The 19054-nt window shown below is 44.2% G+C and overlaps 2 long non-coding RNA genes across 3 annotated transcripts in view; one reads left to right on the forward strand and one right to left on the reverse strand.

The window, feature by feature from the left end:
• LOC141424129 (uncharacterized) overlaps positions 1–15128 on the forward strand; it is a 105362-nt gene extending 90234 nt beyond the window's left edge. For both annotated transcript variants that reach the window (XR_012449013.1, XR_012449014.1), the window contains one exon: positions 13291–15128. This is a non-coding gene — a long non-coding RNA (uncharacterized lncRNA). The remainder of the gene's footprint in view (positions 1–13290) is intronic.
• Positions 1–19054, reverse strand: part of LOC141424128 (uncharacterized) — a 157010-nt gene that overhangs the window by 73287 nt on the left and 64669 nt on the right. The gene's annotated exons all lie outside the window — the stretch shown is intronic.

Below are 19054 nucleotides of genomic sequence, written 5' to 3' on the forward strand. Positions count from 1 at the left end.
ACCCTTTACCACTACAGACCTCCTCAACTGGAAACATCATACCCCCTCCTTCACAGAAAAACCTCAGACTCTGATTAATTTGATTCAGTCTATCATTCAGACCCATAAACCCACCTAGACAGATTGTCAACAGTTTCTTCTGACTCTACTTAATACTGAAGAGTGGCTCTGTAGAACATTGGAAGCTCTAAAATGGTTAGAAGATTGTGCCCCTGAGGGCACCCTAAATGCCCAAGCATATGCTCTAGCTCAGTTCCCTAAGGAAGACCCCCATTGGGACCCTAATGATGACCGAGGCTACTAGTGGCTTGAGCAATATCAGGAGGCATTATTAGTAGGCATGAAGGAAGAAGGGATAAAAGCCATGAACATAAGCAAAATATCAGAGGTCCTCCAAAGGCCAGATGAGAGTCCCAGCCAGTTTTATGAGAGTTTATGTGTGGCCCTCCACTTTTACCCCCTTTGACCTGGAAGCCTCTGAAAACCAGTGGATAATTAATGTTGCTTTTGTTGGCCAGGCCCATGGGGACATAAGGCAAAAATCGCAGAAACTGCAAGATTCAATGGAATGAATGCCAGCCAGCTTTGGAGGTTGTCCCAAGGGTCTTTGTCAATGGAGATCAGGAGGCAAGATGGGAGGCAGATAGAAAGATGAACAGGAAAGTTGGACCTCCTTATAGCAGCTCTTGCTGAACAGTTGGGTGGACCCAGAAAACTAATCCAGGCAGAGGCAATCACCATGGAAGACGACCAATGCCCTCAGGATGCCCCCGACCTAGGGAGGAACTAGGGAGAAATCAATGTGCCTAGTGTCATCAGGAAGGGCATTGGAAGAATGAATGCCCCCAATGGGCCAGGAACTTCAAAAGGCCCCCAGATCAGAGACAGAGACCAGATTGTTGAGGGAAAATATCAGCCTACCCACAGGGGAGCCAGCTCCTGGGAGGAAAATATTGTCAGACTGGTAGCCATGGAAGGCTATGAGGAGGACTAGTAAAGACCAGGCTCCATTCTATTGGGCCCCCAGGAGCCTATGGTCTGAATGAAAATAAGGGGTCATCCCATTGACCTCATGGTGGACACAGGTGCAGAACATTCAGTTGTGTCCCAACCAGTGGCCCCAGTGCTTTCACAAAAGCACACAACTATTATCAGGGATACAGGGGGCCAGGCCCAACACCCTTTTTTAGTGTCCATATGATGCAATCTTGGGAGTAATGAAGTAAGGCATGAATTCCTTTATCTCCCCAATTGCTCCATGGGCTTGATGGGCAGGGACTTATTATGCAAACTGAGGGCACAGATAACTTTTGATTCAGATGGTATGGCAGACTTAAAGTTGAGAAGACCTGAGTCAGAGCCTAATCCTCATGGTGGCACAAGAAGAGGAATGGCAGCTCTATGCTCCTGAGGCAAGGACTCTTGAGATTCCTGAGCTTCCCTTCAAGAATCCAGGTGTACGTGCTGAAGATAACCCCCCATCTCTGGTCCCCAGTAGTGGTGTAATTAAAGCCAGGAGCCACCCCCATCAGCCAAAAACAGTACTTCAATCCCCACAATTCTCCCAGGTCAGAATTCAAAAACACCTTGACAGACTCCTAAAACATGGGATCCTCTGACCTTGCCAATCATCCTGGAACACCCCCTTATTACCCATCCAAAAACCAGGGACTGAGGATTTCAGGCAGTTCAGGACCTCCTGGCAGTGAATTTAGCAACTGTCACCTTGCGCCCAATATTCCCAAATCCTTACATGCTTTTAGACCTTGTTCCAGCTGAGGCAAATTTTTTACCTGTCTAGATCCTAAGGACAAGTTTTTCTGCATCTGCCTAATCCCACAGAGCCAGCTTATTTTTGCCTTCCAATGGGAAAATCCCAATACTAGAGAAAAGGGGCAACTAACCTGGACTCAATTGCCACAAGACTTCAAAAACTCCCCAACTATCTTTCGAACTGCCTTGGCATCTGGCCTCAAAGCTTTCTCAGCCATCTGGCATGGCTTCATACTCCTCCAGTACGTACATGACCTCTTGCTGGCTAGACCAACTTGAGAGGACTATATGGAAGAGACTCGCTTCCTTCTTTCTCTTTTATGGGAGGCAGGATACAAAGTCTCTAGGAAAAAGGCTCAATTTGCCAAAACACTGTCAAATACTTTGACTTTCACCTGTGCCAGGGGTAACACAGGCTCAGCCCTGAGAGGAAATAGGTTGTCTATTCCATCCCAGCCTCAAAGACCTGCCAGTAAATCAGGAAATTTGGAATTTGGGGCAGGGGGGGCTGCAAGTTTCTGCTGAATCTGGATCCCTAATTACTCCTTCTTTGCCAAATCCCTCTATGAAGCCACAAAAGGGGGGCAGGGGAAGAGGAACAAGGGGAGAAGAACAAGAGAAAGCCTTTAAAGAAATCAAAAGTGCACTCACAAATGTCCCTGCTCTAGGCCTGCCAGATGTGATGAAGCCCTTTTTCCTGTATGTCCATGAGCAAAATGGGATAGCTATTGGGGTCCTTTCTCAGCTACTAGGCTCCTGGCATCGTCCAGTGGCTCACTTGTCAAAACAACTTGATGCAATTTCCCGAGGCTGGCCACCTTGCTTATGTGCCCTAACAGCCACTGCTGCCCTGGTGGCAGAAGCATACAAGCCTACCCTGGGGCACAAATTTACTGTCTGGAATCCCCACTCTATCATGACTCTCATTGAGTATAAGGGAAATTATTGGCTGACCAACTCTCAGATGATCAAATACCAGGGTATGCTATGTGAAAACCCACACATCCAGCTGGAGATTAAGACTCTAAACCCAGCTACTCTATTGCCAGTTGACCCAGGCCCCCCAGAGCATGACTGCCTAGAGGTCATGCATGAGGTTTCCTCAAGCCAGCCAGATCTAACTGATCAGCAGATAGACAATCTGGATGTTGACTATTTCACAGATGGCAGCAGCTTTGCTGGGTATGCTGTGGTAACTCTGGACTCAATCACTGAGGCCCATCCACTGCTGGTGGGAACTTCTGCACAGAAGGCCAAACTTGTTGCCCTCACACACACTCCAGCTTGCTTCAGGAGTATGAGTAAACATTTAAACTGATTCTAAATATGCCTTCACAATCATTCATGTCCATGGGGCCCTATGTAACTCGGGAGGAAAAAGTACCAAGCATGGGCAGGAAATCCTCAAAATGCTAGATGCTGTATTGACTCCTAAACAGGCGGCAGTTATACACTGCTGAGGGCACCAAAAAGGAGATGCAACAATTGCTTGGGGAAACCAGAAAGCTGACAGGGAGGCCAAATAAGCAGCCCTCACAAGGGGATCAACCCCACTGCCCTGACCACTGCCTTGTTCCCATGTCCCTTAGCTGAATGGGACCCAAGGTACACACTACAAGAACAGCCTTGGCTTAAGACTGAGGAGGGAACTTTTCCACCAGATGGATGGTGGAAGTTTGCTGATGGCTGCATTGTCATCCCTGAGTCACTGGCTCCTACATTTGTTAAACAGTTCCACAAAGGAATTCATTTAGGGTGAATACCCTTGAGACCACCCTGGCCCAACATTTTTATGTCCCCAAACTCTCCAGCATAAGTAAGGCAATATGTGCAAGATGCAGCCTATGTGCCAAAAACAACCCCCAGCAAGGGCCAAGGGCACCTCCCCAGGTGCAGAGAATTGGCAGAACTCCTCTTGAAAAGTGGATCGTGGGCTTCACTGAAATGTCATGAGCTCAAGGATGCAAATATCCACTGGTGTTTTCCTGCACCTTGTCAGGATGGGTGGAAGCCTTCCCAATATGGACTGAAAAGGCCCGGGAGGTAGCCAGGTGTCTACTAAAAGAAATCATCCTTTGGTTTGGAATACCTGTGTCTATTGGGTCAGATAATGGGCCAGCATTTGTGGTTGAAGTGGTGTAGTTGTTAGCTAAGGGCTTAGGAATCATCTGGAAGTTGCATGCAAAATTCAGGGAAGTGGAACATATGAATAAGCCCCTAAGATTACAGTTGGGAAAACTATGTCAGGAGACCCATTTGCAATGGGATCAATTACTACCCATAGCATCACTAAGGATTAGGTCTAGTTCCATAAAGTGAATAGGGCTCTCATCTTTTCAACTCCTTTATGGAAGCCCAGTTTCCTTAACCAAGGGCATATAGGGGGACCTCAAGGAAATAAGAGACCTCACCTTGAGACAGCAGATGCAGGGCCTCAGGTTGACTCTCTCAAAAATCAATGATTGCATCCAGGAGAGACTTCCTGTTAGCCTGACAACTCCCACACATGCTTACAGGCCAAGGGATGCTGCCTGGGCAAAGGAATAGAATGTCTAACTGCTAAAACCTCATTTCAGAGGCCCTTTTGTTGCTATTTTGTCTACCCTGCAGCAGTTAAAGTTGTAGAGATTGTTCCTTGGATCCACAACAGCCAAATAAGCCAGCCTCTCTTGAGTGGAAATGCACCTCATCGTACAAGATCACCATCCAGAATGCCCATGCCCTTCCCCGCCAGGACTCTACTTCCCAAGATACAACAGGAGACCACAAATGAGAGGACAACAGCCTTGCTTTAGTCACTCTGGAGACCAACTAATCTATGCACAGCAGAAGCTTGAGGAATCAACTGTCCAACATGATAAATGAACTGTATTCTATGTCAGTTGTTTTACTGTAATGCATTGTGACCTCCTGTCTGTAACCGTTGCTGCAGTTCTCACTCTAATCTTCACCATAGGTTTAGCAGAAACTGTCCCCACAGATTGGACCCACAGCAAAAGGTTTTTATTAGTTCTCTTCTACTTCTTTTGGGAAGGATGTATAGCTACTATTTATTGTTACTGATCTGGTCCTCTGGTCCTCTTTTACAGTTCCAGGACCCTCATCCTGTGACCCATGTATTTGCATACAGGATCAGGGAGTTACCTGGACCCTGCTCTGCCACACTCATTTCTCCTACCAAGGAACAGTCTTGGGGAGCTACAAACACAACAAAACTACCTATTCTATTTGCCTGCAGGAGGGTCAATACACTTGTTTGGACCCATAGTACTCCCCAAACAATGAATGGCTAGAAGTCATGAGCCATGACAAGAAAGGTCACATGATTCAAGGGTCCAGATCACTAATCCAAAACATCCAGTGTCAATTCAATTTGATGAGTGTGGGGCCCTGGAGAGTGTTGAGTTGCCTCATATGTACACAGTAAGTAAGAGAGCACTAATAGAAGCCAGCTATCACAGTCCATGTAGAGGTCTGTCTTGGGAACAAGAGTACAGGTTCAATGATAAGTATATGTGTGAGATAACTGAGACCTACAAATGTGCCCTACTCTGCCCAAGCTGGAAATGTGTCTCCTGCACACAAGAGACCACGAAGAGCCAAGGCAATACTCAGCAAAAAGAGCAATGCTGGCGTTATCACAATACCTGACTTTAAACTATATTACAAAGCAATAGCAATAAAAACATCATGGTACTGGCACAAAAACATACATGAAGACCAGTGGAACAGAATAGAGGACCCAGTTATAAATCCACACAACTACAACCACCTTATTTTTGACAAAGGGGCCAAAAATATACAATGGAGAAAAGACAGCCTCTTTAACAAATGCTGCTAGGAAAAGTGGTTATCCGTCTGCAAGAAATTGAAACTAGATCCATGTCTATCACCCTGTACTAGTATCAACTCAAAATGGATCAAGGACCTTAATATCAGACCCCAAACTCTGAAGTTATACAGGAAGTTGCAAGAAACACTCTGGAACTAATAGGTATAGGCAAGGACTTCCTCAATAGAACCCCAGCAGCCCAGCAACTAAGAGAAAGAATGGACAAATGGGACTTCATAAAATTAAAAAGCTTCTGCACAACAAAAGAAATGGTCTCTAAACTGAAGATACCACCCACAGAATAGGAGAAGATATTTGCCAGCTACACATCAAAGGACTGATAACCAGAATATACAGGCAACTTAAGAAACGAAACTCTCCTAAAATCAATGAACCAATTAAAAATGGGCAACTGAACTAAATAGAACTTTCTCAAAAGAAGAAATCCAAATGGCCAAAAAACACATGAAAAAATGCTCACCATCTCTAGCCATAAAGGAAAAACAAATCAAAACCACACTAAGATTCCACCTCACCCCTGTTAGAATAGCCATCATCAAAAACACCACCAACAACAGGTGTTGGTGAGGATGTGGGGAAAAAGGAACCCTAATCCACTGCTGGTGGGAATGCAAGCTGGTGCGACCACTCTGGAAAAAAATTTGAAAACTTCTTAAAAATCTAAACATAGATCTGCCATGTGATCCAGCAATCCCACTCCTGGGGATATACCCGAAGGAATGAGACACAGGTTACTCCAAAGGCTCCTGCACACCCATGTTTATTGCAGCACTATTCACAATAGCCAAGTTATGGAAACAGCCAAGATGTCCCACTACCGATGAATGGATCAAGAAAATATGGTATTTATACACAATGGAATTTTACTCAGCCATGAAGAAGAATGAAATCTTATCATTTGCAAATAAATGGATGGAACGGGAGAACATCATTCCAAGCGAGGTTAGCCAGACTCAGAAGACCAAAAATCATATGTTCTCCCTCATATGTGGTCTTTAGATCTAGGGCAAATACAGCAATGTTGTAGGACTTGGGTCACATGACAAGGGGAGAACACATATGGGAGGTATGGGGATAGGTAGAAAACCCAAAACATGAAAGTGTTTGATGTCCCCACTCCAGAGGAACTAACACAGAAACCTTAAAGCGACAGAGGTCAACACGAGAAGAGGATCAGGAACCAGTGTAAAGATCAGTTAGAGATGAATCAACCTGGTTTGTAACACATTTGTATATGAAAGCAATGCCAGGAATCTCTCTGTATAGCTGTCCTTATCTCAACTAGTAAAAACACTATGTCTTTCTTATTATTGCTTGTTTCTACTCTTCAACAGAACTGGAGAAAAGCGCAGAACAGGTTCTGCTGGAAGCGAGGGGGGAGGGTGGGAGAGGGTGGTCAGAGGGTAGAATGACCCAAACAATGTACGCACATGTGAATAAATGAATAATAATAAAAAAAAAAGGAATGTGTCTCCTGGGCCACTTGGCAAAATAAAGACAAAATAGCACTCCCTCAAAAGGATGTCACTACCCCAGACATATGTTACAGACATAGAAGCCTGTAACCCTGTTAATTTTGCCATCCTTGATCCAGAAGACCCTAATTGTAAAAGTGACTGGCAGATCACAATATATGTCTATGTGTAGGGCAAAGACCTGGGGACTATATTGTACTTTAAAAGAGTTGCAGTCTCCCACAGAGCCTCTTCCCACCAGGTCTTTCACTCCTTCTATGAAGAAACGGAAAGAACTGTGTCCCCCACTTCCACTACTACTAGAAATCTGTTTCTAGAACTAGCAAAAACTATAGTTCAATCTTTAAAAATCACTTCCTGCTATATATGTGGGGGAACCAGATGAGGGGTCAATGGCCCTGGAAGGCTAGAGAACTGGATCCCCACAAGCCCTATAATGAGACAAGATACCCCCAGCCGGCCACTGGTGTTTGGTTTCTCAAAACCTCAATTATTAGAAAGAACTCTCTTGCTCAATGGGGAGGACAATTTAACACTTCTGTTGGAAGCCCAACATGCCTGTGCCAAAGATTCTATAACACAACCTCACCGAAAACACAATGGTGGGGATCCCCAAACCATACTGAACCAAACCCCCACCCCTTGTCCAACTTCTCTCATCTCTGACAGACCTGGAACAATATCAACATAGACATTGAATGGCAGACATTGAATGTGGGAAAGCAGCCCATGCTGTACTTCCCCCAAACTGGTCAGGATTTTGTGTGTTGGGGTCGATCCGTTCATCCTTCTTCATGCTTCCACTTCCCAGAGGGGAACTCTTAGGAGTTCCAGTATGTGAAAGCTGGGAAGCCCAAAGAAAATGGCATGCCTTACCAATTGGTAACTGGAAGGATGATGAATGGCCCCCTGAGTGTTTAATCCATTTTTATGGCCAGCCACTTGGGCAGAGGATGGGTTTTGGGGATACCGTACTCCCATTGTTGGGGTCAGCTTGTCTATTTCCCTAGGATTGACTGTGTCTGGTAGTCACCTTGGTTTCCCCACTCTGAGTCTACAAGCAGCTTTCTGCTAGCTCTGCAAAGTTGCCAGCCTTCAGCTAGCTCTGCAATGTTTCCTGTAACTGTGACCACATTCTGTAGAGGGGTGGGGGACAATCTCTGTATTTAACCCAGCTTCTGACACTGATCGGGGCTCGGGTCTTTGACAAATTATCTCCGCTGAGTCTGCTCGCATAATAAACTCCCTGCTTCCTGTAAAAATGGTCTCGATGACTTTGTTTCTCTTGTCATTTCCCGCAATAGATATGCTAAACCGTATCATCAGGTTACAGGCTGTTGATGAAATTATAATTAATGAAACTGCAAGATCCCTCAATTTATTGGCTAAGCAAAGTACTAAAATGTGCAACGCCATCTATCAAAACCACTTGTCCTTAGACTATTTGCTTGCTTGCTTTTGAGGGAAGAGTTTGTGGAAAATTTAACCGAGCAACTGCTGCTTACAGATAGATGATGAAGGAAAGGTCATAGAAGAAATCACAGACCAAATGAGAAAAATCACCCACATCCCAGACCAGACCTGGAAAGGCTGGAACCCCCGGGAATTATTTGGAGGATGGTTTTCAACTTTCAGGGGATTCAAAACCCTCATAAGTGTTATACTTTTGATTTTAGGGGCTTGCCTGGTTCTGCCCAGCCTGGCTTCCCTGGTTGTAAGGCCTGTCTCCAGCCTCATCAAGGCCACAGTCAAAAGAAAAATGGTGGCCAATATAATGATGCTGTGGAAATATAAACCCCTAAATCAGGATGATGCTCTTTGAACCTAGGTGGGTCTGAGCATCAAAGAGAATAATGTAGCAAGGAGGAAAGCCAGAAAAGAAGCAAGCAAGTCTGTGTTCTGATTATGTAGCAGGGAGCAGGGGATGGCATACCAGGGAGATAAAGAATCTAAATGTGAAGGTCATGTAGCACTGGGGGTGACGTCATCAGTAGATGTGCACACAAATCTTAAACCTTGCTTCTTTCTGCTTGTTTCTTGCTTCTGTAACCTGCTTGCAAGGGTATATAAGGTAAGGCCCCTTTGTTCTCAGGGCTCAGCCCAGAGTCCTCTGGGTCTGTGCTGGCACAATAAAACTTGCTTCCTGCTGACTGCCTTGGTGTCCCATTTCCCTGCTTGAATTTCCTGCAACATCACAGTTGCTGAGCCATTTTGAGTTCTAATGCGGAAGTCATTGCCAATGCCTATTTCTTCCAATGTATTCCCTGCTCTTTCCAGAACTAACTTCAATATTTCAGGCCTTATATTAAGGTCCTTAATCCACTTTGAGTTGATACTTATACAGGGTGAAAGACATGGATCTAGTTGACGTTTTCTGCATGAAGATGTTCAGTTTTTACAGCAACATTTGTTGAAGAGGCTGTCTTTTCTCCATCGTATGGTTTTGGCATCTTTGTCAGGTGGCTGTAGCTGCATGAATTCATATTTGGGTGTCTACTCTGTTCCACTGGTTTTCACATCTGTTTTTGTGCCAGTATCATAATGTCTTGTTGCCATGGCTCTGTATTATAGTTTGAAGCCGAATATTGTGATACCACCAGCACTGCTCTTTTTGCTCAATATTGCCTTGGCTATTTGAGGTCTTCTGTGTTTCCAAATGAACTTTAGGGCTCATTTTTCAATCTCTGTGATGAATGTCATTGGAATTTTGATGGAAATTGTGTTGACTACATAGATTGTTTTTGATAAGACAGCCATCTCACAATATCGATTCTGCCAATCCATGAGCATGGAAGATCTTTCCATCTTCTCTGGTCTTCAATTTCTTTCTTCAATGGCTTGTAGTTATCCTTGTAGAGGGTAGAGGTCTTTCACTTCCTTTGTTAACTCCTAGGTATAGTTTTTTGAGACTATTGTAAATGGAATTTTCCCCTATATTTTTTCTATTATTGTTGGTGTACAGAAAGGCTACTGAATTTTGTAAACTGATTTTGTATCCTGTTATTTCTCTGAAGGTGTTTACGATGTGTAGGAGTATTTTGACGGTGGTGTTTTCTGGGTCTTTAGGTATAAAATCGTGTCATATGCAAATAGGGATAGTTTGACTTCTTCCTTTCTTATTTGAATTCCTTTTATTTCTTCTTCTTGCCTTATTTGCTCTGTCTAGCAATTCCAAGACTATGTTGAATAAGAGTAGAGAGAGTGGACACTCTTGTCTCTTACGACTTTAGAGGAAATTGCTGCAATTTTCCCCATTTAGTACGATGCAACCCCCAAAGCCACCAAAAGAAACTACAGCCCTTTCAGGTGAGCTTCCCACATCTTCTGGCCTGGGGGAAGCTGCATAGTCCAGTGCAGTTTGCAGGCATTGATTCCATCCCTCCTGGACAAAGCCATTGGCTTAATAAAGAGTGAAATATCCTGCCCTGCCTGATGGGGGAGGGGCAGCTATGCCTGAGACCCTCTTTAGAAAATGCTGGGGCTGATGGAGCCTGCGTAGGGGACAAGTGACTCACCTTGGGCAGCCTGGGGAAAATAACAAGTATTCAAGCACCTTGGAGAATCTGGTAGGGAGGTGAAAACAAAAGCCTTCCCAGAAAAGAGCTTTCTTTTTTTTTTTTTTTTTTCATTTTTCTTTTATTATTCATATGTGCATACAAGGCTTGGGTCATTTCTCCCCCCGCCCCCACCCCCTCCCTTACCACCCACTCCGCCCCCTCCCGCTCCCCTCCCTCAATACCCAGCAGGAACTATTTTGCCCTTATTTCTAATTTTGTTGAAGAGAGAGTATAAGCAATAATAGGAAGGAACAAGGGGTTTTGCTGGTTGAGATAAGGATAGCTATACAGGGCATTGACTCACATTGATTTCCTGTGCGTGGGTGTTACCTTCTAGGTTAATTCTTTTTGATCTCACCTTTTCTCTAGTACCTGTTCCCCTTTTCCTATTGGCCTCAGTTGCTTTAAGGTATCTGCTTTAGTTTCTCTGTGTTAAGGGCAACAAATGCTAGCTAATTTTTTTAGGTGTCTTAGCTATCCTCACCCCTCCCTTGTGTGCTCTCGCTTTTATCATGTGCTCATAGTCCAATCCCATTGTTGTGTTTGCCCTTGATCTAATGTCCACATATGAGGGAGAACATACGATTTTTGGTCTTTTGGGCCAGGTTAACCTCACTCAGAATGATGTTCTTCAATTCCATCCATTTACCAGCGAATGATAACATTTCGTTCTTCTTCATGGCTGCATAGAATTCCATTGTGTATAGATACCACATTTTCTTAATCCATTCGTCAGTGCTGGGGCATCTTGGCTGTTTCCATAACTTGGCTATTGTGAATAGTGCCACAATAAACATGGGTGTGCAGGTGCCTCTGGAGTAAGCTGCATCACAGTCTTTTGGGTATATCCCCAAGAGTGGTATTGCTGGATCAAATGGTAGATCGATGTCTAGCTTTTTAAGTAGCCTCCAAATTTTCAGAAAAGAGCTTTCAAACAAACAGCTCAACTCTAGCTCCCAGGCTTGCCCAGTGGACCGGAAGTCCTGGCCACTGCTCACAAATTAACCACTCACAGGACTACTTTGGAGAACCTGCTTACTCCAGCAAGCTGATCCTGGCTGCCTGCCCCTCAACCCCCCCAAGAGGAGCCTGGGTTTTACTAAAACATTAAGACACATCCCTTCAACTCAGAGAGGATGAAATGATGCCCACTCTAGCCTTTCCTTTTTAACATTATATTATAGGTCCTAGTGAGGCAGGCTGGGAAGTAGGAGAAGTTTGGGCTTTATGTAGGTTGCCCAAGGATGGCCCTAGGCCCCGCCCCACTCATTGATTATTGGATGGAACTCTCCTGGGTCTGCCCTTTCCATGGGTTAGTGTGGGTATTAAAAGCACCTGAAAAAGAAAAGCATGTTCTCTCTGCCAGCAGACTCACCCGCACCCCACCATGCTCCCTTTGTATTTCCTTTTCCTAACTTTTAATAAACCCCATTTACACCCGCGTGTTCTGCTTGGATTTTTCCATGCTCTAGCGCAAGAACCAAAGTCTTCTGAAAGACCATTTCATGACAACATCTGTGGTCAGCCAGCCAGGGGGAATTGAAGGGTGAGCTCCCAATATGCTATCGTTTTATTTTAATCCATCCTTCTTTGTCCTCTGACCCCATGCACCTCCCCCTGATACTTTGGAACCAAACATGAATGGTGTGGGACCCTCACGTTGGGACATCTACTTCTGCTCAGGACTCCCTTGGAGCCCCAAGAGAGTGGTGCAGGCGGGCTGCACCCTGATTTGTGGAATGCAGCATTCGTCCTCAGGACTCATGAACTACCCCGAGCACCCCAAGTCACAGGGTTTGCGTCCATGTTCCCTGGCTCTGAGCCAAGGTATGGACCACATTAAAGCAAGACACCCCTTCCCTAACCCTAACCCTATCATCCCTAGCCCTTAACCCCCATCCCCCACCATCCTTTCCTTTGCCAATAGTAGGTGCACTGTGGAAGACCATACTCCAAGGTCACTAACACCCACTTGGCCCGGGTACAATTAGGAACACCCCAGGCGTTCGGGATGGGTTTCTGCTTCTTCTTCTTCTTCTTCTTCTTCTTCTTCTCTTCTTCTTCTTTCCCTCTCCCTCTCCCATCTCCCCTTCTCCCTCTCCCATCTCCCCTTCTCCTTCTCCCTCTCTCCTTCTCCTTCTCCCTCTTTTCTTCTTTTCTCCTTTTCTCTCTCTCTCTCTCTCTCTCTCTCTCTCTCTCTCTCTCTCTCTCTCTCTCTCTCTCTCTCTCTCTCTCTCTCTCTCTCTCTCTCTCTCTCTCTCTCTCTCTCTCTCTCTCTCTCTCTCTCTCTCTCTCTCTCTCTCTCTCTCTCTCTCTCTCTCTCTCTCTCTCTCTCTCTCTCTCTCTCTCTCTCTCTCTCTCTCTCTCTCTCTCTCTCTCTCTCTCTCTCTCTCTCTCTCTCTCTCTCTCTCTCTCTCTCTCTCTCTCTCTCTCTCTCTCTCTCTCTCTCTCTCTCTCTCTCTCTCTCTCTCTCTCTCTCTCTCTCTCTCTCTCTCTCTCTCTCTCTCTCTCTCTCTCTCTCTCTCTCTCCCCCTTTCCCTTAACTGGCTTAACTGGTGGTTTTAGAAGGCGAATGGGAGGCACACCTCACTTAACCCACCTGACCACAGGCTTTTTTTTTTTTTTTCAAAAGGAAAATACTGCCTTCAGAGAGGCTGATGACAGCACCTGCCCTGGGAAAACACAAGCTGCTACACAACTTCTCCGTCGGTGGGGAAGAAGTGCCATGAATGCATGCACCAGCACCTACCAGGGGTAAAAACTGCAGGTGCTTAGACGTGCAAGGCAAGCACTCAGGTGGTAAAGGGAACGGAGCCCTGCTGCTCCGTCCACACCGCTATCAGCATCGCGCAGCTCTCTGGCTTGCCCCTTAGGGCCGGGGCATGCAACTCTCTAGGCAGCCAGAAGCCCTGCCTCTGGGCGACCAGAAGTCCTGCCTGGAGCCTGAAGTTCCAGTCTGAAGGGCTGGAGCTGGGAATGGGCATGGACGGGGCTTGGCGGTGCCCTCCCGCCCTGCCTCTGCAGCAGGCGTGGATTTCCATCCTCACCCTGCAGCACAGGCCCAGGTCCTGCCTTTCAGTGTGGGCCAGAAGCCCCACCTAGCCAGCAGTGGTGGCCGCAGTAGCATGTGTGCTGCAGCACAAGGGTTGCAGCACCTGTGCGCACAAGCTCAGACCCTATCTGCCCAGGCCAGCAGCGACATTTGGAAGACTCCCAGTCCCTGAGTTGGGTGGAAGAGGGAGCATAAAGGCACTGCAGCAGCACCACCAGTGGAAAGGCCAAGGAGGCCTGGGGCACTGAGGGCACGATGGGCTGTGACCCAGCAGCCCACTGGGACCATACTTGCTCTCACCAGCCCCATGGCAATGGTGGCAGCAGGAGGGGCTATATGCCCCAAAACCTGGGTCCACATCTCCCATTCCAGGGAACACAAAAAGAAAAAAAAATGTTAAGGCCCACCTCTGGTGACCAAGGTCCTGCATCTGACTGGACTACCTTTTTCCTATCTGCAGCCTTCTCTTTCTCTTTTGACCTACTCCCTTGCCTGCCTACCTGCCATGCCCATTTGCCCTAGGCACCCCATCCCAATTATCACCCATGCTCTCCTTGCCCCCTATAGCTTGCTGGGGTTGAGAAAACACTCACCTAGAGGTCAGATCCCCTTGTTCCAGAGACATGCCTGGGGCCCACCAGCAAGTGGTTGGCATCCATTATTGATGGGACTGATGGGATTACATAGTAGGTTCTAAAGATAGTCCCTAAGTCTCCTTTCTAATAGGAAACTAATAGGGACTGACAGTGGGATTCTAGCAATGGGACACCTGCCTAGCAGATATAAGGCCATGAGTTCAAATTCCACCTTAGCTTGCTTCAATTATTTGGTCTTTTCATTAGGATGACTAACTCCTATGGACACCTGTCTCTCAGGAGGAGATTTCTTTTATTCCTATAACAGATTGCTATTTTGAACCTATATGTTGCATATAACATCTTTGTGTTCCATTTGAGAGACCCTTTGGGGAGAGCATGTGGTCACAGGAAATGCTGCCACCATGATGGAGCCACCATGTGTTCAACGCCATCTTGCCACTCCCTTGGGATGGGTGACACCATCTTGCCATCCTCTAAAAAATTATAGCCCATGGTTGAAGTTCTTTAAATTGATGTCGTTTTTATACACATTATTTTTATTGCATTTTCTGTTAAGGATTGGATGGAGAGTAGAGTATTTATGTTGGAGATCTGTTGTGAACCACTTAGGAATCTAGCTGACTAATCTGCTGAAGATAATGACAAATAAATTGTCTAAGAGTGCACTCTGAGTTAAGGTGATTGTTTTGTGTCATTGTGAGTGTTTTCTGTGTATGTCTTGGTGTCCTACCAATTGTGGCCACTTAATTTTTACCTTTTTGAGCTCATATGTGTGCACATTGATATTCTTTGGCACGCTTAGATCAAAACATCTGTGTGTGTGTGTGTGTGTGTGTGTGTGTGTGTGTGTGTGTGTGTAGATGTCTTTAGGATGGTTCTTAAGCTACTTTTGTGAAATTAATATGCACAACTGTCAAAAGTTATCTAAGGTTCTCATTCCAGTCAGGCTTAACCATCCTCTGCCTTAGATGTAAAGAAAATTTATAACAATAATTTCATTCTATCATGAGTATAATTTGCATTTAACTCTTCTATAATTCAGTTTATTGACCCATGTGTTCTTATAGATTGCTATTACTAAAAAGATGGTTTAATTTAATTTTCTTCCTAAGTAGTTTAAGGTATAAGGTTGCTAAGAGTTTTATTTAAAACAGTGTTATCTAAATTTGGGTTTTTACAATAGTTGTTTCAAGATAAAAATTAAGATCCTAAAGTTTATAGGTTTGTGTGTGTGTGTGTGTGTGTGTGTGTGTGTGTGATTGGGTTGACTGTAATTTCAAGTTTACCTAAAAGTCTTCTAAGGCCAAAGTTTAAGGTACTAATGTGTACTTTAAAAGAATGTGTTTCTGCTTTATCAAAATAATTATCAAGAGTTTTTGGTGCTGTAGGCTGATACATAATTTTACCAAAACCAAACAAAAATTCACCCTCCAGACAGGATGATAAAATCTTAAGTTTTTAAAAACCTACAAAAAATGTAATTAAGCCTAAAATACTAAATTTTGCAGATCATTAACTCTCAATGACTGAGCCTGTTATTTTTGGGCTACCAGGGCCACACACAAGTCAACAACAACCCTGCTATGTGTTCCAAGTCATTCTATTACTTAACATCAGCAGTCTAGGGTGTAATTTCTTAACAACATCCAAATCATGACTCTCAGTCATTGTGTCTCCTACCTTTATTCTTATCTCCTTATTTTTGTTTCTGTTTCTAATCATTTGAGACATTAATCTCAATTGGTTTACATGTTCCCCAATTTTTCTCATTTTACAAGCTGACTACAACCCCATGGCCTGATGTGAAAACTGACCAGAAGTGATGGGTTTGTATCAGCCAAGCTTACCTTGGTGAAATTTGGATTTGTAGTTAATTCTGTACTGGTTACAAAAGTTCATATTGTTTCCCTTTTAACACTCAAGAGATCGTCCTCCTTTATATTATCTTTTCATTTTACATGTTACTTTTGGTATCAGACTGTTTGCCCAGTTCATAACAGTTCTGATATTTTAAAAATTGGGTCAACATTCAGGATCAGCATCACATCTAGAAATCTTTGTGCGGGGTGGAAGAGACTGTCCCTTAGAAGAATGGTTGACTCGCAGGACAGGGGACCCTGCCACTCACTTGTTCCAGAGATGTCTCAAGGAAACAGGTCAGAGAAACCTATATTGAGGCTTTCACGATACAAGGCGGGCACTTCATGGATCTCAAGAAGCTCCCATTTTCTCTCTCCAAAGGGCAACTTTCTTCCTTTCCTTTTCCTCTCTTTCACTCTCCACCAGTCAGCATAGGGAATGCCATTCAGGAATTCTCATGCAGGGGTGGAGGAGTGAATGGATTTTCCCCCTTCCCTTTCCTCTCTCTTTTTCCACCAGCTAGCCTAGGGGAAAGCCACCATATTCACTTGGCTGCATCCTTAAGTACTGGGAGATGCTCTGATCCTGCTAACCAAAAATAAGATAACAAGTTCTCTTCATAGACCATTTAAAATTATTTACTATTTTTCACATCCTGGCTAAATTAGTCCCTTGCTAGACACAAAAAGCATAAGATATTTTTCTGATAACACTGAGAAAACTAAGTTTAAACTAAATAAAAATTCTTTTAAATGGTTCTAATACTGCTAGTGTCTTGTACATGTATTTAAGTGTTATAAATCACGTATGCAGTTAAAAATGTATACATATAAACAGCTAGAGTTCTTTTTTCTAAGGTACATTCTTTCTAATGAGGACTTTGACATTTCTGCTCTAAAGAGAATTGCTAAAAGTTCTTCCATTTAGGCCTAACATCTGTTTGTCAGGTAAACATTGGTTTACCTGATACCTGTTTGTTGGATAAACACTGGTTTATCTGACATTGGCTAAATAATATAGATGACATACAATTAAACATCAAAACAGTCTATTTAAAATTACTGACACTGCCTTCCTCTAACCATTGGGAAATTTAGGGTTTTTAATTATCAGTACTATATTGACATTGCTGATAACCACTAACTTATTACTTTATCTAGCCAAAATTCAAAGTTTAACCATGGCTACTATAAGTTTTGTAATTACAGTTCTGCTCCTTCAGGAACATTTATAAACCAGCCCATGAAAAATGACTCTGACAAGTGCTTACTATCAACCAGGACAGACATTCTTAAATTTTGTATTTTCCTTGTAAAAACCTTATAACTGTTACCTGGTGACACTTTGCAGCAATTTAAAGGTATCAGTACATCCCTATGGGACAATTAGATTTAATTAAGCCCAACCTAAGAGCCATTTTTAAAAATAAATCCCTTTGTTGCTTATTTTGGCCAGAAAGATCACATTGGCACTGACTTCTGATCTGTTTGATCCGTGACTTCCTGTCCTCTGTGGGACAAAATCTGACTTTCTGAACTTTCCAGAAAAAGTCAATCCCACTCCAAGGCACAAAACTGCCAAACTGGCAAACTCTTCAGAGATGACTGTTCTGAGAAACAGTTTAAGAGAATGCGATAACCCCTGAGCAGTCAGCATCCCCAGCTTCTTAGAACAAGTGGCACTCGGACAGTTTGAGAGGACTGCACAATGAGGGGACTTCTCCAGATCCACATGGAGTCATAATTAACTCCATGCCTGACCTCTAAAAGGAACAAAGCTGAGACATTTTTTAAAAGGGGCTTTTATGCACATGCTCTGATATTTAAGCTTTCTAGGCTTCTGGCAACAGGCAAACTCATCCTTTGGCCAAGGCCTTCTGTTTAAGCAAAGGCAATATAACATTCAGTGGTATCTAACTTCTGCTTAGGGACCCTGTGAGTCTTTTTTCTGTACAGAATTGACTCATTGATGTTTACTCTCTAATAGGACTGACACCTGCCCCTGGTACACCTGGCCCCTAATGTAAGCAGCTCTTAACTGTACACTAAAGTGACACTCTAAAATAGGGGGGCCATCTGAGAATTAAAAATAGCTATAGGTATAAACATCTATAGGAAAAGTAACCAGAAGACTCTCTGTCACTTTTCAAAATTACTTTATTCTTCCTGCCACACCAGGCAGGGCTCCTTCTGATGCTCCTATCATTGCTAATGTTCAGGTCATGCCTCCTAAACCAGATTTATCTCTCTTGCATGAGATAAATTTAGAATTCAAATCATGAGGCAACAGGGCTATTGATCTTTACAGATGAACGAGATCTCCATGAGGAACCCTGATGGTGCTGAATAATAATTCAGACACCTTGTGTTCAAATGAGCCCCAAGGGAGAAAAACAGAAAAGACAATGTCCCTGCATAGGCAGGGTCTGTTGCACCTTGTCAGCTTGAAGCAGACACTGAAGATGGGCTATTGTCTCTCAAGGGGAATCTGAGGCAGGCTAGAAGTAGGAAATATCGGGGCTCATAAAATGTGCTCAGGGATGGCCCAGAACACTAACACCTGGCTGAGAACCACCCATACCCCTCCCCACTCATTGATTATTGGATGGAAATTTCCTGGGTCAGCCCTTCCCATGGGTTCCTGTAGGTTTTTAAAGCACCTGAAAAAGAAAAGTACACTTTCTCCACCAGCAGACTCCACCTGCGCCCCACGATGCTCCCTTTGTATTTCCTTTCCCTAACTTTCAATAAACCTCATTTACACTGTGTGTTCTGCTTGGATTCTTCCACACCAGAATGCAAGGACCAAGGACTTTTGGAAATACCATTTGCCGATAACACTAGCTGTTGTAATAATTTCAGAGAAAGAAATAAGAGGTATAAAAA

This window comes from Castor canadensis, chromosome 6 (assembly GCF_047511655.1).
Source record: "Castor canadensis chromosome 6, mCasCan1.hap1v2, whole genome shotgun sequence".
In the NCBI taxonomy this organism is placed as follows: domain Eukaryota; kingdom Metazoa; phylum Chordata; class Mammalia; order Rodentia; family Castoridae; genus Castor; species Castor canadensis.